Raw genomic sequence first — 21128 nt, 5'->3', positions numbered from 1 at the left:
TTATCACCTCTCTCAATCACATAGGCAAGAAGTTCAAAGTTACTCAAAACTACATACATAACATAGGAACATACTTATTCCTTTGATTTCTGAGGATGAGTTTTATATTCATGCATTACCAAAGTGCATGGTGATGTGTGTAAAGTGAAGTATGGATTTGTGAATTGTGTCTGGAAGATGAGGCTATGGCGTTGACTGGTAGAGGCACATACTGGGATATACACAGGAGGACCAAAATCCAGGTCTGGTGTTGCAACTCAAAACACATTGGTTCTACCGTATTGTTTGTAATAAACGCCCCGGGGGCGTTGCATTTTTCCAAAAGGGGGGCGTTTATTGGAAGTGAATTGTCAGTGAAAAAAGCTTTAAAATCGTGTTCAATTTCCCGATGGTGCTCCTATTAAAAGGAGGGATTTACACTATACATGATGGCGGCGCCCACAGAAAATGATATTTTCGTGGGGAATACAACAAAATTACACCTGTAAGTACATGGAATTAGTGAAATTCTACCATAATTAGGCAATAAAATGGATGGGAGTTGAGTCATAATAGGTTTTGTCCATTCAATTTTGCGATCGTGACTGATGCAAGTTTTAAGCTTACCTACACGATATGTCATGGAAATGTTCGTGATTTTTGTCAAATTTTCACAGAAAAATTGGAGGGGGCGTTTATTAGAGGGGGAGCGTTTATTACAAACAATACGGTATGTGAGTACTGTATAAACTATTGGATACACAATCAGTGTGTTTCTACTGAGTAAACAGTTGACGGTGAATTCAAGATAATTAGTGGGGATGCAAGGATATGCGGTAACAGCCCCAGTAGAAACAGATCGGGTTAAGGTGAATGCCAGGTGATGTGAGACTCGACGTCAACCACCTTTTGAGGTGGTTAATAGTGGTGCATGCGCAGTTACATACGCAATAGAATTAATTCAGGTGACGATTTCAGTGGGAGACACCGGAAGTAACTTGAATACTTGTGCAAGCAATTAAAATCTGACCATGAAGGTCACAAAAATATTTGGACTTCCGCCCTCCCCACTTAATATGCGGGTTACCCTACATTTGCAGAAACAAGAAATGACCCAGTTGACGGTGAGATGAGAAGCATGGTAATGGGAGCATTGGGAGGTGCCCATTTTAAACACGCTCCATGTGTATTTTTACACAAGTGAAAACGCCCTTTTTTGTATTTGATTAAAAAAACACCACTTTTTTCTGCAAGATAATACACTCAGTATCAAAAAGAAATTTAAAATTAAATTGTATATAACCATACTGACATTGTAATACCTTTACTCAAAAACAATTTATCATAATTTCAATTTATGCTTTCCATTCCAAGTCTGATTAACATACCGGCACAAAATAATACCCTTTCGCTATTGGTTTTATCATTTGCGGATGAAGTTTTTAAATTGTCAGATGTTCAGCAAATCACTCCTAGTCTACTATCAATAAACAAACCAGAAACATATCAAGCGAAACAGCAATTTTATTATTACATACCTGCTGTGTAAATTTCCTCAAAATAATGTGATTCCTATAATGTTCTGTGTTCCGTTCTTTCCCATCAACTACAAGCAGAGCAATCTAGCTACTTCAACTACTGTCACTCTTAAATGTAAAGATGTTCACACAGATCATGAATAACGCTATTGACACTTTTATTGAAAGCCAATATTTGTATTGTACAACCATTTCTCAATACACAGGAGTCAATTGATGACTGCGCACTATAAATTTCATTCATAAAAACCACAACGGTGATGTCATTTTATCAATATCTGGCTGATTAAGCCTTCAACACCCATCATATTCTTGCAGATTTTTATAGCTAGCTCAACTGGCACTATTTGAAATTGAATAGAATTATCATCATTCTAAGGTTTACCGGGTACCTGAAATTTGTAGATTGATTGGATGAATGAGGTCGATTGAAATGTTTAACATCAGCTATGTTACATACAATATCATCATACATATTTTATCAAAATTATATTCTACATTGTTATTCTGTGATGTACATACATAGTTAGAGCAAAGGAAAATAATGTGTTGTCAGACATATTTCTGTGGTATCACTGTGTGGAGTGTACACACATATGCGCCATGTGCGGTCTGGAGGTAGAGCACAGGCCTCATGATTGTGAGATTGTGGGTTCGAGCCCCGCTGTGGCCATACATGTTGTGTTTTAAGTAAGGTGCTCAATTACTCCTCTCTACCCAGGTGTATAAATGGGTACCTACATTCTTTAATGCTGGGTAGGTAACAGAGGAGGAGATGTAGCGATCCTCTACAGCAATAATACAGGAAGGAGTCTGGCCCAATTGCCTATGAAAGAGAGATGGGCAGTGGCTGGCAGTGGGCAATCTGTTCACTGTTTATATGCAGGTTCACTACCTTTACGAAGGTTCAAATGATTTTAAAATTTCATCTGGTCAACCAGGCCACTTTTTGGCTATATGGAATCATTGACATTGTGACCAAAACCTTTGGTCTTCAGCTGGGTGGATGACCTGGGGTCCTTCGCTCCTGTTTAACCTCACCTTGGACAACCTTAGATCATCCACCCAACTGAAGACCAAAGGTTTTGGTTCCAATATTGGTGATTCCATCTGTAAGTAAGTAAATTCTGGTTGACCAGATTATAAAATTAATCACAATTTAATATTCCCCAAATTAAATTTTATTTCAAGGAATTTTAGAAACAAACAGAGAGAGAGAGAGGAGATGGAGGTAGTAGAACAAAAAGAAAAGAGAAATAAAGGAAATTGTAAAAAGAAAATTTTAAGAACTCAGAATTAAGGAGCAGATGTATTCAAAGGTTCAGTTCAGCAAGAGTTTACAAAGAAATGCGTTTATCATTTATGCCAAAAAAATCCTGGCAAAATTAATCAAACAGTTTGATCCAGTGATTCTCAAGTACAATTTTATAAATCTCACAATCACAATAATTCAATTCCAGTTTTGCATAAAAGCATATACAATGCAACATGATCACATGTCGTATCTTATTTTAGTCAAATTTAGCGCATGAACAAGCCTTCAATAAAAGCACCGCATTCATTAATTCATATTGATTACAAAAGCACTTCATTACGGAAGCTGAACCACTTAAACTCTCTGATTATGCTCGGATTGTCACTACAGCCGCTACTTTGCCCTAAAGGATGAGTATGACACTCCAAGATCAAGGTCATGACCTTTTGCAATGACAGTCAAGGCTAATAGAATAAACTCAGTTGGCTTTGCTGGTGTGTGAGAGCATGCCAAAGGCAACTTGACAAGAAATCTATAATCTATAGATTTCGCACCAAGATCTGTACATGAACAGTGATATACAGTTACAATGTACAATGTACCCTGGGACATGCTTCGGCCTGAGCAAGACCAATGTCAAGACCATCAGGTAGACTGCTAGCGGTAGCCCAATTTGAGTACTGGCTAATTTTACTGCATGTATCCAATTGGAATGCTTACCATGATTACTCTGGGCACAATCTTTTGAGGGATCAGGGAATAGGCTACAGGGTATCACCACCCCTAAAAATTATTTTTTGGTTTTTGTTTTAAAAAAAATTATTAATTACTATTTTTTTGTGCATCTTATTCTCCATTACCTGGTAGTTTCATTTGTGCTCATGAATATAGAATCAAAGAATTCAACTTCCACCACAAATCCAAAAGACACACAAATCCAAGAGACATACAAATCCAAGAGAAAAGTAATTTATAATAGCAAACTTGCCCCGACTCCACTTCAGCAAAAATCCTGAAATAGTGTGTAAATACTAAATATGGGTTAAAATTTCCCAAAGGGCTGAAATAAATAAAGGTTTAGAATTAAACAGTTAAAACCTTTCAAATGTTATCACTGTACATTGGATTTTTGATCTCGTATAGTCTGGGAAATGCAATAGTATTTCTTTCACAATAGATAGCCAATTTACACACCAAATGCCTATGTTTTGATCTTGCAAAAAAATATTTTCGCTTGATTAAAATTGAATACTAATATTTTTGGTTGATAAAATCTGAAAGATAATTCACAACTTAATTTCAATCATTTTATTTGCTTAGGTGCTAAAAGTAAGCTTAGAAATATATCATGCATACTGTCAATGACCTGTTAAAACTAATGAAACTTTCACAAATCAACACACTAGCATAAATTGGAATAAAAAAGATACCGTCACCTTTTTTCCTTTTCTTTAAGGCTTCTTAACCTCAAGGTGCATTCCTAATTTTCATATCAGTACTTTACAATCAGGATCTGTGTTACAACTCAAACATGTTTATTGTTTAAAGTGAAAACCGGGCCATATCAATCTTGTAAAGTCTGATTCAGACTCCACATCGGTGTGCGATGCGATGCTTTTAAAACTGAAATCTGAGCCAGGTTTTTACAAGCTCGGAGTGGTGGAAATTTCATCCGCGATGAGAGTTGAATTTTGTTGAATTTTTTTGCATCGCACTGTGATATCGCAGCCGTGCACGATTGTATGATTGGCTGCTGGAAAATCAAGGTTGGCAAAATGACCATAAAAGGATATGCAGACCCCACATGCTTTTAAAACGTTGTGATGAAATTAAAATGCACACATTGAAATACATTTTAATTTAATCACAGGATGTTTAAAAGCATCACATTTAGATACTGTTTTTTATTGTATCTAAATGTAATGATGATTGATGATAAGTATATAAAAAGTATACATTTCAGAAAGGAATTGATGCAAGGATAGTACTAATTTTCTTTGTTAAAAAAATAAAAAACACACACACAGGATAGGACAGAGAGAGGAAATAACACATAAACTGGCCTCAAACAGAAATTTATAATTTTTCACAAGGTCATATCTTAAAATCCTCTCCATAAAAATGAACAAAAAATGCACACAGGATTACTTCAATACTCTACTCTAAACACATATCAGTAACCAAGCAGTTGTCCAACTGACACAACAGCAAAATGCACTGACATGGAACACCTTCCTGGACCAAAATTCACATCCCAACAGATTTCTTTGCCTGGGTTCCAATTATTTGTTTGTACATGAACAAAATTACACACAGGATAACTTCAATACTCTACTCTAAACACATGTCAGTAACCAAGCAGTTGTCCAACTGACACCACAGTAAAATGCACTGACACGGAACAGGGACCACATTCACAGGCGAATAATTGGAACCCAACAAAAGAAATCTGTTGCGCTGTGAATTTTGGTCCAGGAAGGTGTTCCATATCAGTGCATTTTGCTGTTGTGTCAGTTGGACAACTGCTTGGTTACTGACATTAGAGTATTGAAGTAATCCTGTGTGCAATTTTTGTTCATTTTTATGGAGAGGATTTTAAGATATGACCTTGTGAAAAATTATAAGTTTCTTTTTGAGGCCAGTTTATATATATATACCCCTACTTTTATATAGACCTGCAAATGAGGACCTGCAACCTTTTCCTATCTAACTAAGGAGACTAACACAACCTTTCTAGATGGTATACTATAAAACAGAGCCAGAAAGTTGCTGGGAGTTCCTCGGTTGCTGGGAGTCCTCAGTTACTCTGTTATTTTCAGGCATACATGTACATGTGTCCTCGTTTGCAGGTTTATACCAGCTAGCACCCTCCCTCCCCCACACACACACACATTACAAGTGACAACTAATCAGAACCAATCACTGCAAACCAATCCATTGTAATTAATTCAACCATCACTAATTAACAAATTTCAATTACATAGCGTATATAGAGAGCGAGAAATGAAATGTAAATATTGAATTTTCATGAGGCAGGGCAGTAACCCATTAGAAGATGAATGCAATTATCCTATTGAACCTACTTCACTTCATCATGTGGGTGAATCTGAAGAGGAGTTACAGCTGCTTTTTGTACTCAGGAGTAAAATGCTTTACAGACATTTCTTTAACTACTTTCCATGATTCTTGTATCAATATTTGGTTAAACACAAGAGTATTAGACTCTTTCCGATTTTTCTGATTTATGGAAACAAACTTATGCTGTAAGTTCATAATCGTGAATTTTATGATGCTAAATGAACTTCAATTAAGTTGAAAAGGGCAATTTTGCCAGATATAACTTTTGAAGGGTCACACTTTTGGACATTTTGTATATCGATGACCCCCTTTTCTAATATTTGTGAGTGCAAAAATGGTCACTGTTCTATGTGACAGTGACAAATAGGCATCAGAAAAATCAACAATTAAGATGCTTTTAAGGGCTCATCACCCAACTTTGCAATGTATTTTTGTGGGGCCTGAGAGCACATCAGATTATATTTTAGGTCTTTTGGGGAATATATCTCCAAAACAAAATTTTTATATGATGGATAGCTTTTCATCCCAGCTACAATATATGATTGATGATAAGTACATGATTTATAAGTTTACTTTGAGGACTGTTAAATGTTAGAAATTTAATTTTAATTATTTTTCATAAAATTTGTATTATATTGTGAAAAAATTATTTGATATCAGAAGGATATTCCTTGTATACAGAATGCAATTTGGTGTGTCTGATGTGCTCTCAGGTCCCACCAAAATACTGTGCAAACATCACTTTCCGAGCCCTAAGTTGTTAATTTTACAAAAATAAATTTATCTCATCAGGGATTTTTAGGGGACGGTTATGCTTATGAATAGCCAAGGCATTTTTGTACCGTCCAGTGCGCAATTGCCCATTCAAAATATGGGGGCCAGGTCACTGGTAAATCAAAGTCCTTCTCAAAAAGGCATTTCATAAATCTCACTGCCAGCTTTTTTTTTAACTGCAGTATCTCGTTTTTGTGTGGAAATATTTCCAGAATGAACTTTCATATTCAAGTATTATTTTAGGGTAAATTCTGGCAGGTGCCAGGTAAAGTATCCAACCTTTAATGCAAACAACTTCAGGAAAAGACACTTAAATGTTAAAAACATAATGACTTACTGGTACACTTGATAATCCCACTCCCAAATAAAATGCTTTTTCCCCTCACTCTTTACAATGAAAAATATCAATCCAATTATACCTTCTTGGCATGTGCATTTTAAAATTGTAGTTCTATTTGCTGAGTTAAGTTGCAAAATACAGTAAAATGTGTACTGCTGCCTCATGTCATAAATATTGTTATTGATTATGATTATTTTCTTTTATATTTTGTGTGTGTTCATATATCGTTTTTCAATGGACACCCACAACTATATTCACTGTATTTAAAAGTGTCAAACCGTAATAAGCTATTACTCAATTGTCTCTTTTTACATAAAATTAACAATATTAATATGAATGATCTGCGTGCTAGTCATAGGCTTCGTCATAAAAAGTTTTGAGAATTTTTCTCAAAATATCAAGAGCTATCTCAAAAACCACTGAGCCAATTAATAGGCTAATTGTACTCATTTTAATGCATTTTTCATGCTGATTCCAAATATGGTCATGAAAATTGACAATTCTGAAATTTTGGAATTAAAAAAAAAATTTAAAACTTGTCATCTGTAGTCGACACCTGTGTGGAGAGAGTTAATAACACACCAAGCAGCCTTTGGATAACATCTAGTTTTTCATCCTGATCTCTTTATTTGGTCAGGCCTCGGGGAAGATACTGAGAATGAATCGAAACAATATTTCATAGAAAAATTTTAATTAAATTTCTGATACCAAATGATGATGTACCATGGTCATGGTTTTTATAAGTATACTATGTATGCACCCGGAAAGGCATTACGATGCACTGCATATTCATACATTTTATATAACCAACTTTCTATATACCATTGTTTTCAAACTGTCAGGGCAGAAAATGAAAATACAGAAGTTCACTCAATTTGTGATAATCTGTAGCATATTCAACAAAAATAAGCACACATTTTGAAAGCGTTCTTCCTGTTTTATACAATCATGTCTAGGCCCAGTCGTTGAGTAAATCTCTAGTCACAACATAAACATGATAAACATGATGAAGTCAAATGTTTTTTCCTGTTCTATTTTTATTTCATGTATTATTAAAGCTACACAGCCAGGTAGATTAGTCAGACTGCATCTCATGAAATCTTTAGTGCTAAATCCAAAGCAGAATAAAAATTGTTATCTTCTGAAGATAGCACTATTTTTATTACAGCAACTTATGCAGCTAAAAAGTCTAGCATGAGCAAAAGTGCTATACATTATATCAGATTTGATCTAGTTTTGAAAACACAATTATATGTGGCCAATGAAGTTGTTTCTACAATTGAGTTATAAGTAATAGTATCTAGTCTGCTAATGATCTAAGCTTAATTTTAAAGCTGAAAACCATGTTTCTTTAGCATGAAATAGAAATATGTTTGTAAACTTTGTATGTAATTGTTTTATAAATTTTTAAGGTGAATTTTACTCTATTGTTTTGATTTACCAATACTATGCTCATATTTTTGTTTGCTTTTTACCAGTTAAATTGAGGTTTAAAACCGTATGCCAATTGATGATTTTAGCATCCTCCTCCTGATGCCTAATGACAATTTGCATATAATTTGCATAAACGTGACTCTTCAGGTGACAAAGTAACATGCAGGGTAAAGCTTTAAATACAATGTTATACCCAAATGCTGCTTTTACTGCAACCTGAATGACATTAGCCTACTTTGATGTTCTCATCATCAACTTATAAGTAGAGTCTATTACCACTTTCGTAACATTCATTCACTGTGTTCAACAAGCTCAAACTGATCTCATTCAATACAGTACAGAACTTTGTAAAGAAAACCACCCAAACTTGTGTTGCAGTTGATATCGTATACTGTTTAAGTCCTTCCCAATCACCAATATTCTTGTGAGTACTGAAATTGAAGAAGGCTTACATAAATAAGCGGTGTCTTTAAGGGACATATTAAGTGCGACTTGAATTAGAACAGGGAGCTGTATTCGGGTAATATTTGTGATGTAAATTTTCACGATGCAACAATTTCACAAAAGTTTTGCTTGATTGTAAGTTTGCTGATTCAAGTTTTCTTCCTAGACTTTGTACGTGTAAGTTTTTAATTTTGTGCACGCTAAAGATAACCTTGAAAAAGCACAAACAATATTGATATCGTATGCGGGATCGTATGTACATATGAAAATGTCCACTTTTACAATACAGGTCCACTTCAGTTAGGCTCAACTGTCAACTATATGTCTTTATTTAAGGACTGGTGAATGAAAATTATCCAGTGTTCTTCAAATTCACTCACTGTTGAATGAAATAAAAAATTATCAATATGATTGAAATTTTGTTGAAATCTGTTAGGTTTCAAAGGACATTATCTGCATTTTGTCAGGCATACACTGTGGGTTGGGTAACCAAAGACTAACCATTTTACTTTTCGGCCATCACCTGATTTTTGACACCAGTTGGAACTTGAACATGTAGAAGCTTACATGTAACAGTCAGTGCAATACATCGTATACATGTGACTTTTCAATCATTTGGCAGAGAATAAAAATAATTAATTAAAATTTATTTAATTGCTCCTGAGACTTGTAAAATAGCTTAAGATGTGTGCAGCCATTCACCTATATTTTCATAATACATTGCACCAGATAGTATGCATTCCAATCAATCATTGAAAACCCAGTTTCGCCCAAATGACAATCTTGCACTGATATATGCAAAATCAGTTTTATTACCAATTTAAAATAATTTTTTTTTATTTCATAAAATTTGACCAGCTCGTACAGGCTCAGAAGATGCTGCATTCTGATCTTGGGCCCATTTAAAAAAAATAATGTTCTGGTGATACAGAATCTATGAAAGTAGCCGTAATGATCATTTTGCTACTGGTATATTATTTTACACCAGCCTATATTATATTTTTATTTGAGGCCTGACAACATTCTACAACGTACAACAATTAAAAAAAGGTGATTCAGTACCCAGTATCTCACTTTTTGATTTAACAACCATTAATTTCTTTCCACTTATACTAATAGTCCCAATTTATTTTCCAATTCACCAAAACAGGACATGATACGCCCGTCCCGCCATGTATCACCTTTCGCAAATCAGAAACCTTAGCCTGATATTAATACAGCTAAATGCAGCCGGCTTGTTATGAGGAAATTTCAGGAATGATTGGTTGCTGAGTGATGCTCACGGCTACAGTTGACATACATGGAAGATGACATTTTATGAAATATTTTACACCATGGGTTCTCATGCAGGTGAAAAGGCTAAACCTGTGTGGGCGTCAAAAGAATTGAAATTAACATTTTTTCCCTGGTTTCAATTAATTTTTTGATCTAAAATGAATAGTTCCAAGAGTACAAGAGTTTTTGAGTCACATTTGGGTATGATCTGACTCAATTGGACATTTGATGACACAATACATAGAACTCTTTTGATTCAAATTAATTTTTACTTCCCCTCCATGTCTCTATGATATTGCCTTGATCAGGGCTGTATATGACTTGATCTGACTCAACTGATAGAGCTCTCCAGAGATGCTTCTCAGTTTCACACACAAAAAACACCCTGAAACTGGTGAGAAAAACCTGAAAAAGCATGTGAATACAGGCCAAAAAGCCCCAAAACATGCTGAAAATAAACAAAAACATGGATATTTGGAATAAAAAAAACCCTGAATTCAGGTAAAGCAATTGAAATTCGGAAGTAAACATTGCAGATCACAACCAGTATGGCCCCTGGAAAAAGTTGCTCAAATGACACGTCCAAGAAATTGTTAGCATAAAATCTCTTAAAAATAGAAAATTTTGCTTTGAAGATACAGATAAGTTATAAAAATAAATTTGGTTACAATAAAACCTCACAAAGAATTGTTTTTTGTTTGAAAATTGATTAAATGACTGAAATAGTTATAGTTCCACGCTCTACTCTATCCACACAGTAACTATCGTGTCGTCGTGGTCGGATAGTAGGTAGATTTTTTTGATCATTGGTTCTTGTGTGCACAAATTAAATCAAGCACTGGCTTCAGCGCTTGTGAAAACAATTCCCTCTTTTCTGATTTAAATCAGTGTCAACTAGATATTTTAAAAACTAATCCAAATCCCATTGTTTTTAAAAAGACAACCTTACATTATTTTATACATGCTTTTTTTTTTTACATCACCACTTGAAATGTCACCCATATTTTTCTAGATGAAGAAAAACAAACTTTCATAGCCTGAATATGTGCACTGTAAAGTTATTTCCAATCCATGACCACCCTGTGGCGAGCTATTATAAACTTGTATAATTTTTCCGATCCAAGTGCCACACTGCAAAAACACCACCTACCCACCAAAACTATTTCATGGTGATCACAGATCACAGATATAATGTAATCAAAAAATAACCGTACAATTGTAAATACCAAATGTGCCACTTCAGGATGTACAAGCTGTATCAAAATGAGTGGTACCCATCTGCTTTTGGCGTTTATTGACAAGCCTGTTTCTTCAGTATCCAGCATTGGATCCTCTTGAAATGCCCAGGATTTATAGTTTTATGAATGTATAACATTCATCGATAAAATAAAGTAGCTCCTATATTGCATTTTGATGTGACAGTGTTGTCCACAATCACAGGAAGCTGATGGGTACCAATCATTTGGATACAGCCTGTGTATGTATGATTTCAAATTTTCTGCTACATTCATGCTATTATTATAAGAACAAAGTCCAAAATTTTGATTAGTTTGGTACTTTGGTTAGGTACTGGTTTGGCAAATAGATTCACAAAAATTTTATCATGGCTCTGTATTTGGCACTAGTGTACCTCACAATGTGATACTGCATTTTTAAAAGTGATAATTTTCACAACGGTTTTATTTTTCTATTAATTTGGTGGATAGAGGTTACTACTTTGGTGGATAGAGGTTACTACAGTTAGGTTTTAAAAACAACATGAAGAAATAACATTTTGTCATATTATTATAATAACATTATAATATTTATATCAAATTTCATCATTACTATGTCTTCAGAATCATTCTTTTTTGGTCAAAAACATGATTTTTAGTAGAAAACATGATTTATGGTAAAAAAACATTTGGTCAAAAATGTGATTCTTTTAAAGATGTGATTTCTTTTGTGTCAAATATGAGTTTTTTATTCAAAAATGTGATTTTTGGTGAAAAATGTGATTTTTGGTCAAAACTGAGATTTTTGCATAAGCATAATTTACTGGGTGGGCAATATAATTAATTTTTGCCCTCAAATCAGGGAAAATAATTTACTGGGTGCCGGGGGTGGGCAACTTGTTATTAATGGCACCCAAGTTTACCATTTTTACTCACTTTTTTGTGGGGTCACATATAGGTTAAAATCAATGGCCCAAATTTGGGCCCCCAAAATTTGTGAGGGCCCTCAAACATTTAAGATCAAGGGCCCAAATGGCCCTCAGAAATTCTGGCTTATTTCAAGGCCTGCATAGATGTCTAGGTATTAAAGAGGTAAACTATAATAACCTGTGTAATTAATATTATGACAAACATGCAGACTATTAAACTATTAAAGGTACAGGAGCCTTGCACTGTTTACTACAAGCTCTAATTGAAACTATGTTGCACTAGCTTTCTGTATACAGATGGTCCCATACCATAGTGCAGAGCTACTACAGTCTACGGTATGGATTTCCTGCCTGTACTACTCATGTAGGTATGAGAGGCAAACCTTGACACACATTTGCTAGTCAGCCAAATTCGCCTATAGGCAAAATATTAAATTCTCGATCATTAGAGCAAACTTGGAGTACGCGACAGATATTTGCGCCGAGTGTACTACGAAAGACCGGCGCTTACGGGCGCAAACACAGCTTTTGAGAATTGACCAATCACACAACCGTTGCTAGGCAAGGTCAAGGTCAAGGCGCGATCGTGTTATTCTATGAAAAGTACGCTGACGCAGAAGGTTCATCCTCTCATGATCGAGAATTGGTTATTTTGCCTATAGAAATCTTGATGCCAAATTGGACAAAAGAAGCATATGGTCCTACATGTACTTCACAGTTTTTTAATCTCCTATTCAATAGTATTCATGTTGCGTGAATCACTCTATTATGGACCATCCTTTTGATACTTGAGTATTTGGACAAGCGGAACAGTTTTGACAGGTCTTTTGTCTACCTCTCTGTTTGTAAACAAACGAGGAGGTCGAAATTGTCCTCCTCGGCGAATACGAAAGGCAGCGTAATAGTTACACTCGTCGAATGTGTGTCATCAGCCCTCAGATCGGCCCTCAGACACACACATACAGGCATAGAGTTCTGCAGTAGCATGTTTTGTTGACATTTTGTGTAATGTTTACATCCATGACAGTTCTAGACTAATACCATCAACAGACAACTCAAATACAAAGGATGTCAGTTGGCCAGAGGAGGCTTAAAGGCATTCCTACAATGCACTATGATTGGGAAATTTGATCAATATAACCTAATTTTAAAGGCAAAGTCCCCATTGCCACACACACAAAATGGTCATTTTAAAACTGCAGCCAACGAGCTAATAGTTGAGACTTATGACTGATATTTGATTTTCTTACAGGAAACATTCATATTGTCCCACTGCATTAATTTTATTCCTAAGTCTCGATGTTTTGAATGTTAAATAATAGGATGAAAATACCAGATATTTGCACACAATCCCAATCCAAGGTATGATCAACTATACCACATGTGTACAAAAGCCAGACATAAAAGGTTAGAAACCCCATTGGGTTGTGGGAATGTCTTTAAACATCCTCTGTCAGTTGGCAATCTTAATGTTATGCAACACTATCACTCTTACAATGAGCAGAAAGTCACTGAGTCATGCAATTCAAGTACCAATATTGATTACCTGAAGTGGCCTACTGCAAATGACCAGATATAACCTTTCTGATTTTCTTGTTATTTTGCAATAACAAAACCATGTTTTAGAATTAATTGTCATGTCAATTTGGAGTTATTACTTAGGGGCAACTAAAACTGATATGAGGTACATACTCGGCAGTGGGGTTTGACTTCCACCCTTTTTATTTTACCCCCACCCTTTTTATTGAGGCACCCTTTATACTGAAAATTCCTGACCCCCACGCTTTTTACTGAGGCACCCTTTATACTGAAAATTCTTGACCCCCACCACTTTTTGCTTTTTCCGCTATTTGTAAACTGACAAAGTCGCACGCAATTTGGTTTGAAGTATCAAGTACGTCGAATTCTGCACCTATTTCACATGTGCGAGTCCGATGTTTTTCTCTCCAATAAGTTAATTGATACATTACGTGAACAATGCAAATTATATGTGAAAAACTACTACTGCACTGTAAAATAAGCATTTTAATGAATAACTGTACTTTTTATGGTGTTCAAATGTTGTTCTTGTCATGAAACTTGGACGACGCTGTGTTCAGCGACTATATCCTACTTCTTCCGTGTTGCTTCGCTCAATCAATTATGCATGTTAATGACGCCACTCATATACCGATCAATGTAAAGAAAAATAACACGCCATGGAAAATCGGACATTTGCATATGACGTAGGTGTTTTGGCAGCGCTTCCGGGGGGAGGATATTGTGTACATTGCCCTGGATTCACGTAAACAAGCCCGAGCCTGCATCAAATGGAATTTTATCTTGCGACATAGTGTGCAAGTTTTGGTGATTTTTCTTAGAACTATGATTATTTTATCATTCAATAAAAATATACTGTAAGTTGGAAGAAGCCCCACGCTTTTTATTTTAATCCCACGCTTTATATCAGTCCACGCTTTTTACCCAAAAAGTTTAAACCCCCACGCTTTCACCAATTTTCAGAATTTCGAACCGGCACGCATTATAAAGCGTGGACTGCCGAGTGTGGGTAAGTTTTATATGTTTGGAATCTGTATTGCCTATTCTGAAGGAATGATTGCCATGTAAACAAACCATCCCTGGGCCCATATGGACATGGTGTACTACTTTCCAGTACCCTGTTTTCCATGGGTGACTGTAGGAACCCATGGATTCGATCCATGTACGTAATAGTACACGTACGGCACTACTATACTATATACCCTGTGTGGGCTAGTCATACTTTCATTGCTACGACTTGCCCTGAACGTCCATGTATGTTCGGAAGAGACGGATACATTGCATGAGAGCCTGCCAATTTAAGCTTCCTATAATATCAATTGCACATAACATACGAAGTCACAAACTTACAAACTTCAATATATGCACTTCAAATACAGCAGACCAGCTGTTAATTATTACTGATCCTGTAGAATAACTTACATAATCGTCCATTTCATGGAATCCCGTTGCTCAGAATTGCCCATTTCATTTTTATTTGTCAAATGCGCTGTGGATGTGCTCCATTAATCACAGGTGTGAAACTGACTTTAAACCACTTGCAGAAAAGCCAGCCTTGTGGCGCTGGGGCATGACGTCATCGTGGACGTATACATGCAAAATTTCCGACGGACATATAACCCGTATTGTGATTGGTTGCAAAAGCCATTCTTTGAAATCGTAAGCCAATCAATGAACGCGACAGCCTTTTACGGTATTAATTAATGTGACTCGCCAGTAAAGTACGTCTAACCTGATTGGTTTACAAAACTACTTTGATAATTGCTAAGCCAGTCAGCATGCTCGATGCAACAACCTCTAGAGATTTTCGAGAGGCGAATTCACATGGTGATCCAGCGATCGAGTATAAATTCAGCTTGACAACTGCTCTCGCGCGAGATCGCAGGTGCAATATTAACAATACATGGACACAATCAGTGCTGTCATTTACACAATGGAATAATGAATTATTTATGACATGCATCGCTGGATTTTACGATCGAGGTAAGGTTTTTGGCCTGTCCCTGCGTGAATATCCTTAGTTTTCAGCATCAAACATACTTGCGATGACCAGTTTTTTGCGGACACTTTGATAAGGCTAATGAAAGTCGATTCAAAGTTTCCCGTTACCCTACTCCGCTCAAAACAAATTGCTGGCCAAATATTTCATTATTTTGAATAAATGTTGATTTCTAACAAACTTTTTAATATACAAATAAATAATTGTGTTTTTAAATATATCATAAATCTCTTTCTGTTGATTTTCAGGGATTTTCTTTGCAGTAGGAGCATGGTATATGGCTAATAATGAATTAATAATGAATACCTACTCAATTTTCTGTCCCGCACTTTTTGATCTGCTCTGATCTCATCCCGTAAAAAATATTGTGAAACTTTTGATAATAGTTGTACAATCATCTTCATGTGGTTGTAAACTACATCTGTAAACTACAAACTGTGATTTATCACATGTATACATGGGCAGTTATTGGTTTATGCCTGTAACAGATGCAATAATGAAATGGTGTAAAATAATGAATAATGAATAATGAAATGGTCACCTACACAGTCATGAAAATGTATGTAACGGGAAACTGGGAATTGACTTTCATTAGCCTAACAGGTAACTTTTATAGGTCATAGGGTAGAAACTATAGTTGTATAATTTGTACGAAAACAGCATTTGTTATAGGCCTAAAATGTTTACAAAATATATTGGTCCATACGTTGTGCTTGTATTCAGTTGTTCGACGTATAACCCCAGGGGGGGTCACTCCCATTGTGGCCTGTACACCATCCGCGATAATCAACTTTTGAAAAGCACCCTAAACAAGGATTTAACCCTTGGCTAAAACAATACCCTAAACAGGGATTTTATTCCTTGTATCAAATTTCATACCCTAATTCATTTCCGCGTATTTTAGCAATTGCAATTTTGCTACCCTTTTCCCCAATATTTTCATGTTTTTGACACCCTAAACGCGTTACGCTGCCAGATCGTGCTTACCCACCGAAAAACTACCCTTTTACGCTGCGTTTTCATTATCGCGGATGGTGTACAGGCCACGATGGGAGTGACCCCCCTGGGCGTATAACTATACTACTCTACTCTAGTGTACTAGTACTATATTTTGATGCTGACCATTTCTTCCAATAAGTACAGTCCTCTGTGAGTCTTAGAACTCCCGAGAGTATAGTCGTACTGTGTGCGGTGCAAGCCAAAAAAGGGTGCGAGCGGACACACGGATTCGCTGAGGCGAGCATGAGTGAGAGTGCAGCTGAAGTGGGACAACAAGTCCTTGTTGAGACAAGGAGTGTAAAAAAGAAAGCTCCATCAAATTCTATGAAGGCCTGTTAGCATTGTTAGTGTTTAAATTTAATCATTTGTAAGGAAATCTACATGCATGATTTTGCCAGCCCTAGCCCATGAGCCTATTATACAAATCATGCTTGCCTTACCATGCTTACTTGTAAGTTACAATTATTTAGACTGGGGAAAATGGGAACCTCACGTCGAGGCCGTTAAGTACTTACAAACACGCTTTCCAGCTCCCTTTTCAGAGATTCAACACCACTTTTATCACAACGTTATAATGCACAAGGCCTCTGGTTCTTATAATCTCTGCTTCTCTGTTGGTTTTATAGAAATCCAAGGTCTAAATCACAGTAACGGAGCGAAATGTTTTGTCTTTCCAAACTTCAATTTCCGGGTACAACAAATTTCCGCATTTCCGTAAAAAGTAACGATGACTTAAAGTTCAATACAATGAAATAAAATTAATTCAATATCTAAAAATAGTGTGATTAATATAACTTTTTATCAAGATTTCTTATGAATCATAAATTGTTTATTCCACTATATGAAAGAAGTTTCTAATTGAGGGTTATATATACCATATCATTTTATTAAATACCGGTTATAAATAATTAATAAGCGCTGACTGCGCGGTAGAAAATAATTAATCTCTACAACATACACTACTATTACGTTAACATTTTATTATGCGTGTTTTGAAGTGAAGATGTCCTTTAGCAATGTTTAGTGTATGGTTTAGTAAAAGCGTCTATTTAATTGATTGGGGAACGGTGAAGTGAGTAGAGGGCGTAGAACTTTCTCCCTTGGCTTCACCCCAGGTGAGGTGCGGCAGGTGCTTGGCTTAAGTTTGTTTGGTTTTGGTAGGCCTACTGTGTCCAAACCTGCATGATCATGATCAAGTACATGTTCACTGAGCTGAACCAGACAAGGCTCAAAACTTTTGAAGTCATCTACAGCATGAGCAGGGCATCGCCATACAAGACAAAAAGAATCCTAAAAAAAACTTGAAGACTCAATAAACGAATGAATAATGAACTATATTGAAGTGTTCGGAGTAGGCCTACTGAGCTTTGAGTCCGGGGGGCACTCCCACTTTGGAGGTGACGCATATGTCAAGGGCTGTTAAGACCCCCTTTTTCAGCGTCGCTCTCACTTAAAGACCCCATGTTTTTTTACGAACACTGATGTTCTGTCACCCGAAGACCCCCTATTTTTCCATTTGATCTGTCACCCAAAGACCCTTATTTTTCAAGTTGAACAGCAACTTTCATTTATCACTGATTTTGTTAACAATAAAAAAAAAAAAAAAAAAGAAATTTGATTTTTGAGGTTTTTTGACGCTATTTCAATCATCGGCTCTCACCCAAAGGTTCCATTAAAGAAAAGGTCATGTTCTCACCCAATTACCCCATATATTTTACATTTTGCTCTCACCGAATGCCAAAAATCATGCTCTCATCCAATGACCCCATATTTTTTTACATTTTGCTCGAATGCCCCTTACTTATAAGTGTCAGTCCTACACCTAGGCCTATATCCATTTTATATTGAAGTGCCTCCCCCGGGCTTTGAGTGCAAATGAATGAATCAAATGAACGGAATGAACGAAATGAATGAATGAATGAATGAATGAATGAATGAATCATGAATGAATGAATCATGAATGAATGAACGAACGAATGAACACATTATGGAAAGGTAGGCCTATACAAAAAACGATTCTCTTATAAGCCATCTAGGCCCTATGCACAGTTTCCACCTCGATACACCTGAGCACACATTTTCGCCCAAGACTGAGCTGCACAAGCAGTGAATTGTTTCCACACAGTCTTTACATTAGGGCCTACACGGTTGAGTGAAGAACTGTGTGACTGAGTTTCTAGCTGGAAAACAGGCCTCTGTGATTGGTTTTTGTCAGTATAGCGTAACTTTGGTTTTGGGTGCCCGCGGGCATTAGGTGCCCCACTGCCCCCAATGGGCACCCAAGCTGAGGGGGCACCCTTCGGGTGCCCCCTCAGCTCGGGTGCCCGCGGGTTTGCACACCCTGAGCCCATAGGAGTTACGCCACTCATTTTTTTTGTGTCAATTTGAACCTCTTCATCCAATCAGAAAGCTAACACTTCCCCCTAAAAACACTTTTCCAGCAGGTCAACAGATATATTAACGCAATTCAATTTTATAGCAAGGCGAATGTGGTAAATCTGTTAAAAACTATACCTATCTAAGCACATTTTTTGACCAAAATGTAGGTTTTAAAAGTCAAACCTCAAGTGTTCCCTACAATATTTTTCTGTCATTAAATGAAAGAGCACGCTTATATTGTCCATATAGGGCCTATTATATAGCTTCATTTTAATGAGCAATGGCCAATTCTCTTTAAATTGCAGATATTGTGCAAAAAGTTATTTTCGCCTGTTTTGGCATAGGCCTATACGGTTGTAAATTCAATGAACTATATGAGTATGACTTATGACTTTGCTAAAGAGCGCTTACAACTTGATATGCTATTGAAGATACATATTTTTTTCAGCTTTTCCTCCCAACTACATACACCATGTACATTTTAAGCAAATATAGGCCCCAGTAGGCCTAATTAGATTTACAAATTTTACTTCGAGGACTGTTAAATATCAATATCAATTTTTAATAACTGTTGCCATAAAATTTGTATCATATCATAATCATATCGCGCATTTCAAAAAATCAAAATTATTTGATATCAGATATATATATATATATATATATAGGAAGCAAAGAAGCGAAGAATAATTAAAATGTCGTAATTGAATATTTTATTTCACGAATTTTCGGGCCTCGCCCTTCGTCAGGTGACAAAAATAGTGTTGTGAGGCCTACACAAGAGAAACATTTAAAACATGATTAAAACGCGAGCGCAGGTGAATGGTGGGAGCGACACGCAAGCGACACATGAGCGACAAGCGGGTAAAGCGTATACAAATACAGCGCGTTAAACATGTTTAAGTTGGAAAACAAAACCTCAAGATGCCAGGTTTGCCAGTAGCTCAACATTTCTCCGGCAGTGGACACAACACCACACACATCAAGATTTCCGGAGTCTACAAATGCCACGGTGACGACCAAGCCAGAAGAGACATGGAACAGAAATTAATCTTCAGACTCGGCACCCTTCAACCCAATGGACTCAATGCTAGTTTCAACAGTTTTAAATTTTAATCATAATTTTCTTCAGCGCTCCCTTCTTCTTATACTTTTTCGCGCGGTTTCCCCTTTTCACTCCACGCGTTTCTACCTTTAGGCCTCGCTTGTTACGCTCGCTTGCGCCCCGTTTTTATACATTTTTTGTATTCTCCGTTTTGCGTGCAATTTTTTTTTTTATTTTTTATTTTTTTAATTAAACATGTTTAACGCTCTCTTTTTTTGTATACGCTTTACGCGTTTTTACCTAGGCTTACGCTTGTGCTTGCGCGACGCCTATAATTTTTTTTGTTCTCGCACACGCGTTTGCGCATTTTATTTTTATTTTTTCCGTCTTGCGCGTTTTGTTTTCCAACTTAAACATGTTTAACGCGCTGTATTTGTATACGCTTTACCCGCTTGTCGCTCATGTGTCGCTTGCGTGTCGCTCCCACCATTCACCTGCGCTCGCGTTTTAATCATGTTTTAAATGTTTCTCTTGTGTAGGCCTCACAACACTATTTTTGTCACCTGACGAAGGGCGAGGCCCGAAAATTCGTGAAATAAAATATTCAATTACGACATTTTAATTATTCTTCGCTTCTTTGCTTCCTTCATCAAATGTCGACGCAGTTAATTTTCTACTATATATATATATATATATATATATATATAAAATATAGGCCTAAGCCTACAAAAAATGTCAATAGTTTAATTAGCCTTAGCCATATTCCCGGTCGTCCGTGATTTTTAAAAAACAAACAAACAAAAACATGCGTATTGTTGATGGCTTGAGGATTTGGGATTTAGCCTATTAAGCTAAAGATTATTTTTTGCGCATGCGCATGCTCAAAATTGCAGACGAAATTAAAAACCAA

At 36.3% G+C, this 21128-nt stretch overlaps 1 protein-coding gene across 1 annotated transcript in view; it reads right to left on the bottom strand.

The window, feature by feature from the left end:
- The window catches only part of LOC140138011 (CYFIP-related Rac1 interactor B-like), a 78387-nt gene extending 60889 nt beyond the window's left edge, over positions 1–17498 (bottom strand). The window contains exon 1 of the mRNA XM_072159843.1: positions 17313–17498. The gene's annotated coding sequence lies outside the window, so the exon portion shown is untranslated. The remainder of the gene's footprint in view (positions 1–17312) is intronic.
- Positions 17499–21128: the final 3630 nt, after the last annotated feature.

The sequence above is a fragment of the Amphiura filiformis genome, chromosome 17, assembly GCF_039555335.1.
Source record: "Amphiura filiformis chromosome 17, Afil_fr2py, whole genome shotgun sequence".
In the NCBI taxonomy this organism is placed as follows: Eukaryota; Metazoa; Echinodermata; class Ophiuroidea; order Amphilepidida; family Amphiuridae; genus Amphiura; species Amphiura filiformis.
This window is presented reverse-complemented; position numbering and strand designations above follow the sequence as displayed.